The 15224-nt window shown below is 40.4% G+C and overlaps 1 protein-coding gene across 3 annotated transcripts in view; it reads left to right on the top strand.

Annotated features, from left to right (window-relative positions):
• Positions 1-15224, top strand: part of LOC111867379 (alkaline phosphatase) — a 565319-nt gene that overhangs the window by 418811 nt on the left and 131284 nt on the right. The gene's annotated exons all lie outside the window — the stretch shown is intronic.

The raw sequence follows: 15224 nt of genomic DNA, 5'->3' as shown, positions 1-15224 counted from the left end.
AAACTTGAATAAGGAAGAGCGCATCAAGTTGATATTAATAATAATAATAATAATAATAATAATAATAATAATAATAATAATAACCCAATTAATTCTTAATTATTCGTGTGGCAACCCAACATCCTAATTCAATTCAATTTAATTCAATTCATGTTTATTTACGTACTACTTAACAGCACAGAGGCCAATTAAAAGGATAGCATCAGTACATACAATTACATAAAAATAATTTAAAAAAATACAAAGTTTGGGAGTCTACATATATATAATATATTATATAATAATAATAAGTTTCAAAAGAAGTGGCACAAATATCTGCAATCCCGAAACTCGAATCCTGAAGGATGGAAGAAAATGATTTGAGTCCTTGTAACAGACAGGGTCATCACCTTCATCAGCTACGCTGTTATTGATAAGGGTTTTCCAACTAAATGATGTTTATATTTATTTTGATATATATTTCCTTACATTTTTAAGATTGTAAATAATGATAAGAAGCAATCAGAGCGAGTTTGAATTTTGTAGCGTCGTAGTTAATGAAGTGAATCAGTAACACAAAGAAAGTAATTTGTAAAGGGTTCGGTCTCAGGAATTGTTCAGTAAATTTGTCAGTTGCTAGCCGAGTTACACTAACTCGCTTGCCGGTGCTGCTGCGATAGCTACTTCCTCCAAATGAAATGAAGCGAAGCTTAGTCCCCCTACTATGGAACTCAAGATCTGTAATTACATCCATTCCATTAATCTTCCGCCACGCAACTTGGCAACATTGCCGCCACTTGTCAAAAGCTACTCCGTCTAGACCAACGATCTTCAAACTGCTGGTCGCGATAAGGCATTATATGGCTCACACTCTTATGGCAAATAATTGCAGTGTTCTTTTAAGTAGCTCCAAGAAACAGCGTCCTTCCTGTTTATTTATCCAAGATACCCAGTATCTTGGACTACTTGACGTGGCTTCCAATGATATAATAATTGGCGAATTATGAATTAAAATTGGAATTCTAGAAAGCGGTCGTTGCCTAATTTTATCCTCTAATTAGGAGTCTGCCTAGAGCAACTAGAGGAAACTTCAATAAACACTGGGGCATGTTGTCGCCATGCCAGCCGAGTATTTCAGTAGGGCAGCTGCCGAATGCAAGTCAAAATCTTTACCACTTAAGCAGACTTCAACTCTAAGGGTCCTTCTTGCAATAAGCTAGTTTGCCAAGCACTTGCAAGGTTTGTTGTCGGTCAGTTTGCCAAGTTCCTGCAAAGTTTCTTGCTGGTCAGTTTGACAGGTTCTTGGAAATTCTGGCCGGTCAGTTCACCTGGTTCTTGCAAAGTCTATGGTCGCTCAGTTCGCTAGTCTCTTGGAAAGTCTGTGGCCGGTTAGTTTGACAAGTTCCTTCAAAGATTGTTGTCGGTCAGTTTGCCAGGTTCTTGCAAATTCTGGTCGGTCAGTTCGCCTGGTCCTTGCAGAGTCCATGGCCGGATTAGTTCGCTAGTTTCTTGGAAAGTCTGTGGCCGGTTAGTTTGACAAGTTCCTTCGAAGATTGTTGCCGGTCAGTTTGCCAGGTTCTTGCAAATTCTGGTCGGTCAGTTCGCCTGGTCCTTGCAGAGTCCATGGCCGGATTAGTTCGCTAGTTTCTTGGAAAGTCTGTGGCCGGTTAGTTTGACAAGTTCCTTCGAAGATTGTTGCCGGTCAGTTTGCCAGGTTCTTGAAAATTCTGGCCGGTCAGTTCTCCTGGTTCTTGCAAAGTCCATGGTCTGTCAGTTCGCCAATCTCTTGGAAAGTCTGTGGCCGGTTAGTTTGACAAGTTCCTGCAAAGTTTCTTGCTGGTCAGTCTGCCAGGTTCTTGCAAATTCTGGCCGGTCAGTTCACCTGGTTCTTGCAAAGTCTATGGTCAGTCAGTTCGGTAGTTCCTTGGAAAGTCTGTGGCCGGTTAGTTTGATAAGTTCCTTCAAAAATTGTTGCCGGTCAGTTTGCCAGGTTCTTGTAAATTCTGGTCGGTCAGTTCGCCTGGTTCTTGCAAAGTCAGTGGCCGGTCAGTTTGCCAACAATTCCCTCAACAACTTGGGCAACCAGTTCCTTGGCAATGTTCGTTTGTTCGTTCGTTCTATCAGAATCGACACTGCACGTAATTCTTATCTGAAATGTATGTATATTTCAGTATCCTGTTACATTGAACTATCAGTCATATGGTTTCTCTTCCGTCTATAACATAACACGTTTATTATTTAGATGATATCACACTCATATTCAACTCATTAAAATGTTCTTAAATATCTTTAAAATATATTCTGTGCCTGGCTACATGTTTCGACCTCTCAGGCAACACTTTTCGATAGAATATACTGCACTGAGCAGAGTACAGTAGAATATATTTTAATAATATTTTAAGAAAGTTTCAGTGAGTTGAATGTGACTTTTGTGTCATTCAAGTAAAAAGTGTGTGCGCAATAAACGGAAGAGAAACTGCACGAGTCACGTACGTAGAGAATTTCTTTTATTTGCACAATAAAATAGTCAGCCTACAAGAAAAAAATGGAAAATAGAGAACTCTCTTTGTACTAGTTTTATAATCAGTCATCTTTGTGTCAAGGTTCATTTGATGAAAGTATCTCGCTACAGTGAATGTGTATCTATGGACGGCCCTATTGTCCTACTAATTGTTTAATAATATTATGTACATAGAACTTAAATTCGCTGCTATAATGAAACCTACCTAAGACTCTATAGCCCTTTCTTGGACTTTAAACCTATATACTGTCGACAAGACTCCTTGGAAGGGGGATCAGCCTGTCGCAAGACCGAAACACACACATAAAATAAACGCACACAGACACCCATGCCTTGAGCTGGATTCGAACCCACTATCCCAGCGTTTGATCGAGCGAAGACAGTTCATGTCTTAGACCGCGTGACCACACTAATCGGCAGTAGAAAACCTACAACAGTAATAGCATAATAAAGCTACCTATTTGTAAAAGCCGTCATTATTACAGCATTAGTATTATCAATATTTTGATCGTGTGTAGACGGCTTAATCATTAGTTAGAAACCACTCTCTCATCTGTGTGGCTGATAAATTTGTGCTGTACCTGTCTCCACACCATCTTTCGACGCGCAAGCCTCACGACCGCCATTACCTCTGCGTGCTCATCTATCACTTCGTCACAATATGACATCAGCACGTAACTCGGCTCGCCAAGTTCTGTAAAATTGGTACGTGAAAATCATGTTAAGCAAAGTAGCAATTTTTCTGCGAGAAAGTGATATTATGCCCAAGGGAAAGTTTCCCGAGTTCCCGATTTAATATATAATGCTTTCTAAGATGAGATGGTTTAGTAATAACACTCATGTTCCCTTCTGAATTTCTAAAATTCATAACATAATTAGTAAGTGTTAGTAAAGTACATGAGGGATCTAAATTGAACCCAAGGTATCCGGTTATAGCTTTCCGAGTGCAGTTGCCTGTTTTTAATATAATTTTACATGTATTATGAAGCGACATATTTGTCCTACGAAGAGAACACTCTCCCCCCCCCAACTCCCGTACATGCAAACGTCTCCTTTTGAGCACATAGAACATCATGAAGTAGGAAAAGACTACAGGTCTTAAGGATTGTTCCTTCCACCCAGACGAATTCAGTAACTGCAAATGGGATGTAAGAATTTTAGAGGCTTGATCCGTCAATAGAATTGCTCCATTTTATAATAACTTGTTTTATTCTTTCTCAGATTAACGGCTTGGGTTTAGCCGCAAGATTTACATAGCCCCCAATAAGATGATTATGTACAGAGAATAAATAGCTGGATTTTATTTAAGGATTAAAATAATATGTGAAATCACCATCTAAGTTTATTAAATTAATATTCTTATTCTGGTTAAATGCCATTAAAACTCAATCATGTTTCCACAGTAAATGGCCATCTTCATCTGAGGATAGCAGAAATTTATTGAAATTTTACAATTTTATATTTGAATGAAAATTTAAATCGTGAACTTTCTTTTTTTTATATGACATCCTTCGTGAAGATAGTTATTTATAACCGATAAATGTCGGGGTTTTGAAAGTGTTCATTTGAACAAAAAATAAATTAAATATAATCATTTGGTGACTACACATCTTATTTTAACATAAATATCTATCGGTACAAATAAATGTATAATAATAAAGATAATTTCGTTGGGTTAGTTTCTCACAATTAAGTGATCGTGGCCGATTTAAGTTTACTATCCCGGTACTCACATACTTTGACGACAGCTTCTATAACCTGTAAACTGATCAGGATGATAAATGAATGTCTTTAGAATAAATTCCTTAGCGTTGTGGCCAGAAACTGCTTCAGTTAAATACGTACAAAATAATGTAACATTAAACTCGCTATATTATACAGTACTGCAAGTGCCTTCCAGTTCCACTTAAGTGTCACCATTGCAAACCTGCTACATATTAGATATTGTAATTATATTCGATATATTTAATTTATTAGTTTTAAAATAATTAATTCCTCTTATAGAGTGCTACACAATTTGCAAATTCATCATCATCATCATCATCATCAGTAATCTGTCAAGACGACAGGTCCACAGTCTCTTCCAAAACAATTCCTCCACTTAATGCGATCTAGAGCATTCTCCTTCAAATGACAGCATCCTCTTCTGTCCCCAAGGTCATCCAGCATCTTCTTACGTCTTCTTCCTCGTCTTCTTGTCACTTCTATCCACCTCTCTATCTTTCCTTCGATAACTTCTTTTAGAAGGCAGTTTCTGCGTAAAACATGACCAATCTAATTAGCCTTCCGTTTTCTTGTTTCGTGTAGGACATTCCTCTGCTCACTGACTCTAATTAACACTAATTCAAATTCAAATTCAAATGCACTATTTTCCAAACGTCTTCCTGGTTAAAATCCCTCTCACATGAGAAAATGTGAGCCAGAATTAAGGAAATGTAATAAGTTGAATCCCCATGTAAACTGTATATTGACTGATTGTTGCTTCGTAGATCTGAAACGCGTTAGAACTATAGCAGGTTCTGCACAAATAAGGTAAATGTGTGATAAATATTTTTTTTCTGTGGGCTACAGCCCCAATTTGGGCCTAGGTCTACCTCTATGAAACTCTCCGTTTCACTTCGGTTTACCAGATCTTACGCATTCGGTAGGACTCCTTGGGCAAGTGATCAGCTCGTCGCAAGGCCTCTACCTGTAGACAAACACAGAAAAACGCACACAAACATCCATGCCCTGAGTGGGATTGGAACCCACGATCCCGGTTTCCGAGCGAGTAAAGACAGTGCATGCCTTAGACCGGTCGGCTACCGTGACCGGCGTGATAAATATTTAGTGGAACATTTATTGCATCAGTTCTTTCGAAAACATCAGAGGAAAATTTATCCTTATGCGTTATGTTGCAATTGAATTTTAAGTTCAGGTAAAGTGTGTAAAATTAGCACTGTCCTTAAGCACCATTACATTAAGCCTGCACATGAGTCCTAGCTTTAAAGTAAGGTAGGGCTCCTAGTCGCTGGCTTCCCACCGCGGCGGCCCGGGTTCAATCCCGGGTATGGTCAAGTGGGATTTATGGTGGACAAAGTGGCGATGGGGCGGGTTTTCTTCGAGTACGTCGGTTTCCCCTGCCAATCTTCATTTCATCAAATTCTCCATCATAATTACCCACTACAGTAGGCCAATCAGTGGACACAGGGCCGAGTGAACCCAGTTGGACTCCCCCCCCCCACTAAGCGAATTAAAAAAAAAGGTAAAGTTCTCCGTGTACGTAAGTGCCACGTCATTAAGTCAAATAAGAAATGTGAATGGCAATATCAACAAAGTTTTCAGTTTTTACACTAGGAAATCAAAATTTAGATTCGAAAATGACTTATTCTTGCAAGTATTAAGGAAGGCGATTTTGATGGGGGGTCACACTGCGTTCAAATTTACTCTTGATGCGGAACCTAAGAATGTGATAATGTAATTTACATCCGTAGAAATGTTAGCAGAAACTTCCTTTAAATGGGTTTTCTTAGCGTATATTTGCGGGATGAATCTACCTCAGGTACAAATCTGTCTTTGATAACTATCGGAAAGCAGCCATAGAATCCATTGTATAATTTATTTCTTACCATACGTCGTTATATCGTTCTATCCAAGTTGTATCCATGCTATTATACTGTGTGCTTCTTAAGCAGAGTAGCCCCGAGGCAACATCACGCGCCCTGGGCCCGCCCGACTTCACAGGACGAGCGACTGGCTCTCCCACCTTCATCCGCTCTCGCAGAAACACTGTTCATGAGAACGCATCCCAAATACAGATATAAGAATAAGCAATAAATTTAATCCACTGCCAATTGAAGAAAGCGCTAGCCAGGCCAATCCCCAAAAGAAAATTCCAAAACCCCCTCCAATATTTATATATGGGGTAATAAACTATAACGAAATGGTAAACAAATTGACAGAAATTATTGAACAAGAGCAATATTCTACTAAAAGCATGGCAGACAATACTATAAAAATTAATTGTACTACATCCGAAACATACCGGAAACTGGTAGCATTCCTAAAAGGGAACAACATAGTACACCATACATATCAACTCAAGGAGGAGAGAGCGTACAGGGTGGTCATAAAATATTTACACTACTCAGTAAATACAAAAGAAATCGAAAATCAGTTAACAATGATGGGACATAAAGTCAGGAATGTCATCAATGGCAGACACAGAGTTACAAAGCAACCACTGAACATATTCTTTGTTGATTTGGAACCAGCAAGTAACAATAAAGATATTTATAATATTAATATGATACAAAACAAAACAGTTGTAATAGAACCACCACGAAGGAATAAAGGACTAACTCAATGCTTTAGATGTCAGCAGTATGGACATACCAAGACATACTGCAATAGACCATTTGTTTGCGTAAAGTGTGGAGGCCCACATAGTACCGAAAGTTGTAAGAAACCAAACACCACTCCTGCTAAATGCGCCCTATGCGATGGCTCGCATCCAGCAAACTACAAAGGATGTGAATTCTATCACAGCCTCATCAAAACAAATAATGCAAACAACAGACTAAATGTGCAACGAAACTCTATAGTAAACATGCACAATCCCGATCCCCAAGTGAGACCACAAATACCTAAACTAACAACAAACAATGCATACAGAAATGCTAGTTACGCAGAGGTAACACGAGGAATTACACATAACAGCCAGCAAGAAGAAGACACCTCACCCATAACCTTAAACAGATTTCTTGAAGAGTTCAAGAACATGTTCAATCAGCTTATCCAGCAGAATACTATGATACTAAACATGTTATCAACTCTACTAACTAAATCCCACAATGGCTAAGTTTTTAAAAATAGCCCTTTGGAATGCCAACGGTCTACTACAGCATAAAGATGAAATTAAAATATTTCTGGATCACAATGCAATAGACATATTGTTGGTAAGCGAAACCCACTTTACCGACAGAACATATCTCAGGATACCCCATTATAACGCATACTTTACCAATCATCCGGATAACACCGCACACGCAGGCACTGGTATACTTATTAAAAATAACATAAGCCACTATGAATTACCGAAATTTGAAAAAAACTTCCTACAAGCTACAGCAATTAAGGTAAAAATGAAGGCATACGAACTAACAGTAGCTGCGGTGTACTGCCCACCTAGGCATAATATCAAAGAAGAAAGCTTCTACGAATTCTTCCGAACACTGGGAAATAAGTTCATCGCAGGGGGTGATTACAACTGCAAAAACACACAGTGGGGATCTCGCTTGACCACAACCAAAGGTAGAGAGCTGTCGAAAATAATACGAAACCAACAGTACTCATTCCTGTCAACTGGAACCCCTACCTATTGGCCTAGTGACCCAGATAAAATCCCAGATCTTTTGGATTTTTATATTACAAGTGGCATCTCTACATCATATATGGATATAGTCCCTAGTTACGACCTTTCATCGGACCACACACCCGTAATAGCTACCATTAGTACTGAAGTTGTCAATAAAAAAACCATTCCCAGGCTTCATAACAGAAGAACCGACTGGGCTGATTATCGAATGAAAATAGAACAAGCCATTAACTTACACATCAGTCTTAAAACCCCTGATGAACTAGACATAGCCTTGACAAATTTCATTAACATTCTTAAAGAAGCAGCTCTACACGCCACTCCAATTCCGACTACACAAACAAGAAGTATAAATATCCCTACCGAAATCAAAAAGCTTATAGCAGATAAAAGACGGGCTAGGAAGACATGGCAACTAAGTCATGCCCCAGCAGACAGAACTGTGTATAACAGGGCCACCAATAAGCTAAGAGCAGAAATCAAGAAGTCCAGAGAGCTGACACTACACAATTACCTCAGAAACCTCAATCGCTACGACAACTCCATTTGGACACCGGTGAAGTCAACTAAGAAACCTATAGTTCCTGTATCGCCTTTAAAAATCCAGATAGATGGTCGTCCAGATCGATGGGCTCGTAGCGATAAAGAAAAAGCGGAACTCTTCGCAGCACATTTATCGAAAGTCTTTATGCCAAATGCCAGTCATCCTGATCAAGAGATTGAGAACGATATTACCACATTACCGCCAAATATTCCGACAATAAAAATATTCAGCCCAAAAGAAATCAAAGAAGAAATTGGGTTCTTAAATATCAAAAAAGCACCTGGTATTGACAAAATCACACCTAAAATGATGAAAGAGTTGCCAAAAAAGGGATTAGTCATGCTAACATACATCTATAATGCTATGCTAAGACTTAGTATTTGGCCCAAACAATTAAAGACAGCAGAAATTATCTTGATACCAAAACCAGGAAAAGACCCAAAAGAATTATCTTCGTATCGTCCAATAAGCCTACTGTCCATAATAAACAAATTATTTGAGAAGCTTTTACTTCGGAGACTAAATATGGACCTAAAGCCAGATGAATGGATGCCTCCACACCAATTCGGATTTAGGAATCATCACTCTACAATACAACAAACACATAGAATCATCCATAAAATTAATCAAGCATTAGAAGACAAACAGTACTGCACGTCAATATTTATAGACGTAAGCCAAGCCTTTGACAAGGTTTGGCATGATGGACTCCTATTCAAGATAAAAAAGGTGCTTCCTATAAAATACTTTAGACTACTCAAGTCATATCTATCTGACCGAAAATTCCGAACACGAGTTAAGGAGGAGGTATCCAGCAACTTCATCATCCAATCTGGAGTCCCACAAGGGAGCGTTTTAGGCCCGATATTATACGTGCTATTCACAACAGATCTACCAACGACTACTTACACTACAACAGGGACATTTGCTGATGACACGGTCATTCTTGCCAGCCATGATGATCCAGCAACTGCCTCGCAAAGACTACAAAGTCATCTAGACCAAGTAGAAAGTTGGCTAAAAAAGTGGCGAATCCACATTAATGAAACCAAATCTGTACAGGTCACCTTCACAATGAGAAAAGAGCAGTGCCCAGCCGTACACATAAATAATACTGAAATTCCACAATCATCAACAGTAAAGTATCTTGGACTACACCTGGATTCCAGGCTTACTTGGAAGCAGCATATAACCAAAAAAAGGAAACAGGTAGACCTAAAAGTAAAAGACATACATTGGATCATTGGAAGTAAATCCAGCACATCGCTAGATAGTAAAGTACTTCTATACAAGACCATCATAAAGCCTATTTGGACCTATGGAATCGAACTATGGGGATGCGCCAGTAAATCGAACATAGCCATAATGCAACGAAGACAGTCCAAAATACTGCGGATGATCACAAATGCACCTTGGTATGTGTCTAATCAGACCCTACATGACGATCTCAATGTACCATTCGTCAAAGAAGTCATCCAAGAAAGAAGCATAAAACATCACGATAAACTAGGACACCATAGCAATACATTACTGCAGCCCCTACTGGAACAACAACAACGAAGAAGGCTAAAGAAATTATGGCCCGCAGATCTACTTGATGGTTAGAGGATCTCTCATTGGAGGAGCCCTCATCACGACACAATAAGCACACGAGGACGGTGTTTAAATTAGCAAATTAGCTAAAAGAATGTATTTTATTCTGATTGCTAATAAATATATATATATAAAAAAAATGAGAACGCAGACTGGGGCACGCTGTAGCGTAGTTGGTTGAGGCACTATGCTACAAGCTGGAAGGTCGCTGGTTCAAGATCCGATGAGGCATTGGATTTTTTTTTTCAGTTGACCTAAACCTTCTAACCGCACTATGGCCAAGGGGTCGACTCAGCCACTAACAGAAGCGAGTACCAGGAATATTCTTGGGGATAAAGAGCGGCCGGCGCGTAAGGCTGACAACCTTACCGCCGCCTGTGAGCCGATTGTCTAGAAAATGTGGGAACCTCAACATCTCACAATCCTATGGGCCTCCACGCCCTGGCACGGGGATACATTTACTTTACTTTACGGGCCCTTATCAGTGACTTTCCTGGTTAGTTACGCTAGCCTTGCCGAGAAAGTTTGCTATGTAGATTACTCTCCTAACCTGTACCCTGCAAGAGTCTGGACCGCAAAACCGAGTATTCTGATTGAGGGTTCTCTTGGCTTTCCTCATTCTTTCGAAGCAAGTTCCGGCATAATACCGCTGATCAGGACACGGTCGATTCTTTCACATTCCTTGCAAGTTATTATTTTCTTTTTTTTTTTTCTTCGCACTACAGCCCCAGTGGGCCTAGGCCTACCTCCATGAACTTCTCCGTTCACTTCGGTGTTTCTAGATCTTAGACATACGGTAGGATTCCTTGGGCGGGTGATCAGCTCGTCGCAAGGCCTCTACCAGTACACAAACACAGAAAAACGCACACAAACATCCATACCCTGAGTGAGATTCGAACCCACGACCCCGGCTTCCGAGCGAGCGAAGACAGTACATACCTTAGACCGCTCGGCTACCGTGACCGGCTATTATTTCCTTATCAACCTGAATTCTGACCCTCTTTGATGCGAGTTACTGACGTCATCCTACAATGGACCACCAATAAATAAATGCTTTCTTCGCATGTACGCTTTAACTTTACAGTTACTCTTATAACTGGAAGGACGTAATGACCCTCTGTTATGACATATCGCAAGTTTCAGTAACTACAAGAGTAATGAAACCATTCTCTTTAAGCCGAGGTTCGGTGCCGCTGTGTTCGTAAGGAGCACAAAACTTCAGCTTTAAACTCTTCTCCTTCAGCGACAAGAGCGCAAGACTGAGNCTTGCAGATTTACTTATACTTTTTCTTCAACCCTGAAGATGGGGGCGATACGTTCCTCCGAAACGTCGGTTAACACCACATATACACGGTGCCAAATCCCAGAAGACTGCTTTCTTCATAGTCACCGCCGTGAAAGCCTCAAATCTTACATCAACAGGTATGTTACATTTACGGTGTGAAATGTGTAAACAATTGCAGACGTAGGCCCTGAAGGAAGGACGCTACTTGAGAAAACATTCCATAAATACGGAATGTAGAGAAGTAGAACGAGAGGATGTACAAAGAAGCCCCCAGTTCCAAAAAAAGGAGAGGATTTTCATGACACGCTGGTTAGCTAATACCAGCTTCTAGAAGAGTCTCTGCTGTATGAGATTTCTCAATAATAATGGATTACGACATATATTATAAATAACACTGAAGCAGTAATAACATTCTACCTACTGCCACTTAGGGAAACTCAGTATTTTCATTTCAGATTTATTTACTCTCAAATAAAATTCATTAAGAGCTGTTTTCTGGGATAAAATGCCGTGTTGAAAATCATCCGACATGTCAGTTAAGACCACATGCTACCAGATTCATGTTAGTTACTTGTTTTATTCTTCGACCCACAAGATGGGGGTGGCTGGCTTCCCACCGAGGCGACCCTGGTTCCATCCCGGGTCTGGTCGAGTGGGATTTGTGGTGGACAAAGTGGCGCTGGGGCGAGTTTTCTCCGAGTACTTCGGTTTCCCCTGCCAATCTTCATTCCACCAAATTCTCCATCATTATAATCACCCGGGGCAGGCACAGTAGGTTTATCAGTGGCCTCCGTGCCGAGTGGACCCAACTGGACTCCATCCCCCACTAGCGAATTAAAAAAAAATTTACTTCCTGAAAAGTCTGTTTACTTTCTGCGGAGTACGTGACACTATATCCCAGAAGACAGAAATCTTCATAGTGAGTGTTGTGAGAACCTGAACTCCTGCAAAATTTATTCAGACCACATGCGAAGTTAATATTACACTCTTTCCGGTCTCGTGAAAAAAAAAACCCTTACAAATAGATATTTCACATAGATTGAAAACTGTTTTTAGTGTGGGCTTGTCTCTTGATAACAGAACGCGTCTCCTAGTCACTGCCGAAATAAGAACACAGCTTTCTTCGGAACAGACGCAGAATAAACAAGTTCTGAGGTGTGCAGGAGTTCGTAGATTCTCTGGTTTTAGACCGACGCTCTTTTCTAGATAATCCTGTACTTCGGGAGGATAAGAACAAAAGTGGAAAGAAGAAAAAAAAAAGGATGATCTGTGGAGAACCTCTTTAAATTTATACTCTCCTAATACTAGTCCACTGGCCGATCTCCCCTGCATGCATGGCAGCTTCTATTCGCTTCGGTGTTTGTTTGATATTCCGTAGGTGAACCGGCTCATCCCTGGGGACAGAGTTGGATCCGAGAGCAGATACCGTTACATAGCTCGTGCGTCTAACGCAAAGCTCCCTCAGCGACTCCGGCCTTGAGCTTCAGGTGGAGAGGAAACGGTTTATGGAATAAACAGACCTGCTGCTTACTGGAAAAGTGAGGATAGCGCAGGCAGTATAACGACTTGCTACGAGCTGGAAGACAGAGGGTCGGAGTTTGAGTCCCGCTGGGGTGAAGGATTCTTTTTCACTACGTCATCCAGACCGATAATTGAGCCCACCTAACCTCCTACCCAATGAGTATGGGGGGTTGTTTCCAGGGAGTAAAGCGGTAGGGATGTGAAGCTTATCCAACTAGTGCCGAGATCAAGACTACCTGGATTTACATATCCACTCCCCCGTAAGTCGTCATGGCGTAGTGCTTACGTAGCTAAGCAAAGGGACAAATATTACTGCTTGTACAAGAGTCAGGNAGTATAACGACTTGCTACGAGCTGGAAGACAGAGGGTCGGAGTTTGAGTCCCGCTGGGGTGAAGGATTCTTTTTCACTACGTCATCCAGACCGATAATTGAGCCCATCTAACCTCCTACCCAATGAGTATTGGGGGTTGTTTCCAGGGAGTAAAGCGGTAGGGATGTGAAGCTTATCCAACTAGTGCCGAGATCAAGACTACGTGGGTTTATATGTCCCCTCCCCCGTAAGTCGTCATGGCGTAGTGCTTAAGTAGCTAAGCAAAGGGACAAATATTACTGCTTATACAAGAGTCAGGAACNGAGAGCTTCTATTGCGTTGTTGGGGTGAGATTCCAGTTTCTGATAACGTTTTTGGATTCTGTCTGTGATTACGGTTCTTACATGTGGGATCTTGAGGTCGGTGTGAAGAGTCAGGAATATGAAAACAATTTGTATTTATATATTGGGGAGATTGGACGCTGCCACCTAAAAGGACACCTTTCCAGACTGTGACATATGACCCAACCTGTGAAAGGTGCCTACAAGAAGACGAATCAGCCACACACATCCTGTGTGACTGTAAGGCCATAGCTTATTTAAGATTTCGTCACCTGAGCCATTTCTTCATGGAACCAAGTGACTTTTATGACACCCCCATAAATAAAGTCCTACATTTCATTCGAAGTGTAGGATTAGAAAAGGGTTAATACAAAGGGGAAGCACAATAGATCATTGAAGGTCGCAGTGCAAGGGCTGAATTTTATAGCCGACACCTTACACATACTACTACGTGTTTGAGTGACTAAGATGCGGGGTTTGGATTGGTGATTGGATTTATTAACACCAACAGGTTGTAACTACAATTAATTATAACACTCCAAATTGTTCCTGGAAAAATGACACACAAAGTAAAGTCTTCAACACTTCAATTCTAATCTTCGTTTATAGACAACGGAACTCTGCTCTTGGATTCTTCTCTGGATTCTGGTATCTTCATTTCGCCTCTAATATCTTCTCAAACTGTGTAGAAGCCTCTACTGCACTACACTAGTCTCTCAATCGTCTTGAACTGCCTCCTACCGAGAACTGACTTCAAACGACCTTCGCTGTCCCCTATAAAACTTCAGCACGGATTACGCAGAAAACAGTCTCTATTGTTGAAACGTGTTTACTAAACCGTTACATAACAACGGTTGCGGCGCGGACTCCATAGAAAACAGTCTCGCTGTTGTTGATGTTTGTTTGCTGAGCCGTTGCTTAGCAACGCTGTGGCCATCCAAGTTACAATGTAATATTATGTTAGAGATAATATATGTACAAAATTCATGGTAATGTGAACACATGACTAAGGATACAGTTGTCGTCCTTGAGATGAATCAATAATTATCTCCAAAAGAGTGTCCATGAATGAGGGGGTGACTGAAGTCCTCACATATTTTAGTCATTTTACTGGTACACTTGTATACAACTGATGTAAATACCGTATTTATGCATGTATAGGCCGCAGCACAATTTTCAGACAGAAATTATAGAAAAAATAATTTCCTTGGAATATTATTTCAGGAGTAGAAATTATTCCGAAATTTGGCAACGTTTAACATTTTTTTAAAATGAAGTGTGATTTCGAATATTTCGAATATAAGCCGCACCCCAGTTTTCCTCTTGAATTTTTGGCAAAAAATGTGCGGCCTGTACATGCGTAAATACGGTAGCTTACAGATATGAAGAATATTGTCTTCTATGATATGAGAGTGCGTGGTCCGGTATAATTAAGTGCCTTTTCTCCGAAATTTCGGCGTCCTTCTACCCGACTATAAGGCTTCACATTCGCAATCAGCAATGTGGGAACCTCAAATCAGTTATGGCCTACGTCTGAATTCAGAGTCGGGTCACTGATTGTGTGGAGTGTTTTTTGTGTAAGAGAGATGTGTGGGCAGAATCTGAAGGAAACATGGAAAGCTTTCAGAAATTAAATCAATTAATACCAACACATGGCTAAAGAATGCACTTGGAATTGGTGATTCTCGAATCTTTCCCTCTTTCAAACGAAACTAAAATTATTCTTAAATCAACTTGAACAACTATTAGTTAATTAAACATGATACATAAGA

Source organism: Cryptotermes secundus, unplaced genomic scaffold (assembly GCF_002891405.2).
Source record: "Cryptotermes secundus unplaced genomic scaffold, Csec_1.0 scaffold292, whole genome shotgun sequence".
Lineage (NCBI taxonomy): Eukaryota > Metazoa > Arthropoda > Insecta > Blattodea > Kalotermitidae > Cryptotermes > Cryptotermes secundus.
The sequence above is the reverse complement of the archived record's forward strand: the minus strand, read 5'-3'. Positions and strand labels throughout refer to the sequence as shown.